Source organism: Pinus tabuliformis, chromosome 2_2 (assembly GCF_031772625.1).
Source record: "Pinus tabuliformis cultivar Carrire ecotype Pingquan chromosome 2_2, CPIR1, whole genome shotgun sequence".
NCBI classification, from domain to species: domain Eukaryota; kingdom Viridiplantae; phylum Streptophyta; class Pinopsida; order Pinales; family Pinaceae; genus Pinus; species Pinus tabuliformis.
In genome coordinates this window covers 300,776,954-300,780,393 of record NC_142300.1, presented here as the reverse complement: position 1 = coordinate 300,780,393, position 3,440 = coordinate 300,776,954, and positions in this window count along the sequence as shown.

Below are 3,440 nucleotides of genomic sequence, written 5' to 3'. Positions count from 1 at the left end.
TGATGAGCAAGTCTCAAGTGACCAAGTAGGCACTGAGATCCTTGGCGATTGGTTGGAAGGAGAGATTCACAACATCTCATTCAACGAATCTCAACATAGAGTTGTGCAGTCTCACAGAGTATCAAATCTGGAGGATCATACATCTCTTGCATAAGTTGAAGAATGAATTATCTTGACTGATGTGTGCAAACATCCAACAGCCTTGTCCGATGCAACCAGAGTGTATGCTGAAGCCATTAGCTCAAGTGTTTGCATTATGATAGGTGAGAATGAGCGTATGTTGAGGGAACTACAGACGGCCAAGCAAGGAGGAGAGTAGGTGACAACATCCACCCGAGCTAAATTGAAGAAGGCAATAGTAGATGAAGTATTATCCCTTGACACATTTATGCAAGCATTATACTCCAAGTTTGGTACTGTGCATAAGGTAGTCATCCATCTCAATGGATGACAACAGTGATGTGCTAGAAGAGCACATATCTTGATGAAATTGCATGTTGTTGTTGATGACATGAAAACATGGACGATGAAATACAAGGGAGCCCCACTTCGCTTGCCTAAGATGATGAGGGCCAATGCAGTTGAGCTGAAAGAATGTATCCGAAGTTAGATATGGAACTATGAAGAGCTCCTACAGCTCATCACCAACATACATGCTTCCCATGAACGAGTATTCAATATTATGGATGTTGTGATGCACACACATGCGATCCCATATATTGGGACTCTCACCTGGGCAAAGACAAAGGCATAGTTTTGACTAGAGCTTAACTCGTACTTCAAAGATGTGATGCACATTACCACCAGCCAAGACATGCCCATCAGTGCAGACATCATGCACAAGTATGTTGTTGGTTCGGCCACATTGAAGACAATGATGTGCATGCTTTTAGACGATTTGGATAGAGGAGCCCAATCAGTGTACTCGGATGCTATGTAAGCAAGAGTCAAGTTCTAGATAGATGTCACCGCAAAACACACAGACACGATCAAGGACTACCGATCTTGGGATCAATATGTTATTGTTGAGTAGCATGAGGATGTTGAGGAGTTGGACTTACATGGTTTTCTAAGTCAGAGTGATGTCGAGCATGGCTTTCTCAAGCCATTTTGTTTCACATGGGTACATGTGCATTGTAGTGTAATGTCTTGTCAAGTGTAAGCCAAGTGTCAATAATTGGATGTAAAAATCATAGAGTAGATGAAGAGTCATGAGGGTAGTTGAACTATCACAAAGGGGAATGTCAAGGGTCACCCCACCCTTTGCTATAAGTAGTCCCTCATAGCTCATAGTACAAGTTTTTGGTCAGTCAATCTTTCGATAAGACTATCTTGGAGAGAGCTTGGACAATATTGTAATGAGCCTTGGCTTCTCCATTGAGCAGAGATAGTACATCTCTTTGGAGGATCAGGTGGTTGCGGCTGTAACGTTCCACTATTGGAACTAGTGGTTCGACATGGATGTATTATATGACTAGAACTTACACTTATTTATATAACAAGAGCCAACATGTTTCATGCATATGTTGTATTGTATTCTATGCTATCTGGTTTACTCTAAATGATATATGTATTTCTTTTCTTATGCATGCATGTATAGACTATTCTATATAAGTATGTATGAATCTTTATGAAATGTGTTGTTGGTTTAACCATCACTTTGGATTTCTTTCTAACTTTCCTTCCATGTTTTGATGTATCTTTTCCCACATGCTCCCTCCCAAGTTGAGTGCTATCATAGGTTTCCAAGGGGCACGCTCATCTCAACGGCCATGTGTCACACCCTTTCTACCAAAAAAGTTATCCTACTTGCCTCTATGCGAAATTGTGGTCAAGGAATTACTGTACGACCCACTGTTGGGACTGCTACACCAAACGGTTTGAGGTCTAATTGGGACTTCTTACTGGGGAGATCCACTGACATGTTGGTGGGTCCAGCACTGTAAACAATAGTATAGATCGAACCTAGGTCATCCCAAACCAAGCTAACAAATGGTTCCGTTGCTGGGACAAGGATCTATTTGAGGGATATGTGGATGTGGTACTTGTCGAAGAGAGAGATTCAAGACTGGATAGACCTAAAAGAGTGATAATTTTCAAATTAAGAAAACAAATATCTTCGTCTGACATTCGCAGCTTGGTTACATAAGTATACCTTTACAGATCAATACAAGATTTTCTTCGCTTCATTTTTTGTCGAGTTATACGAGTTGATATCGAGGTTGACTAATGGAAGAATTGTTTTAAGGGTGAAGAATGTACGGTGTGGACTTATGAAGTGATACATCGACTCAAAAGAATTGATAATAGGATTTCAAGGGCTATCAATTTTTAGATTGATAGCATTGGGGAAGGATCCATTTCTGAGTTCATCATAGATTCAACCGTGTCCTACAACAAAGCATAACGATGATTCTTCAAAGGACCGCAAGGTAAGTATTTCAAATTTTTGAAACTTTGGATTAATATTCTTCTATGTGAAAAGAGATTTTTACAGATGCAATAAAATTGCTAGTTTACTTATGTTTGGAAGAAGAGAGAATAAATCTAAATAAGAGATCAGAGTAACATGAAGTAGAAAGAGATATAGAGTAGATACAAGAAATACATCTCATGGACAATATCCAAAGACCTTTATAGAGACTGATTATAGTCCTCTTTTGAGTGGATTTGAAAGCAAAGGAGAAGAAATCCACCCTAATAACCCCCAGGTAACTTCACAGTATTCACTCTTCCAACCTGAGAGTTTGCAGAAGCTAGAAACCAGTAATATCTAGGGTGTTTTTGGCTTTCCCCCTCCCCCTCCAAGAAGAAGTATGGCTGACGATATTAAGCTACATGTTTTCAAAGGAACCGGATTGGAGGATCCATAACAGTTTTGGTTTCTATGTGAAGTTTTATGGACAACGAAGTAGATCAATAATGAGAATATAAAGAAAGCACAGGTTGTTATGACATTCAGAGATAAAGCATTGACATGGTATATGAAGTATTCAAATAATCATAACATGATGCTTTCATATATTAAAACAACACTGATAAAAGAGTTTAAGAAGTCGAAGTCTAAGTTGCAGTGCATCACCAAGTTGAAAGAGATCAAATGAAAATCTACTGAGTCTGTTTGGGAGTTCGATCAGATATTTAAGGTGTTATTGGATCAAGTAAGCTTTGACATAGCTCCATAGAAACATCAAGAGTGGTTTATAGCTACGATGCAACATCATGTCAGATTGCCATAGACACAACAAAACATAGAAAGTCAAGTCGAAGCTCTATAGATTGTGATAAAATTGGAAGCTTCACCCAATGGAGATACTAATGCAAACATGCAACAGATTCAAAATTAGTTGGCAAATGTAACCCTACAAATACAAGACATCAAGAAAATTAAAGTTAGAGAATAAGTATGGTGTACGAAGTGTAGATCGGATGGTCATTCT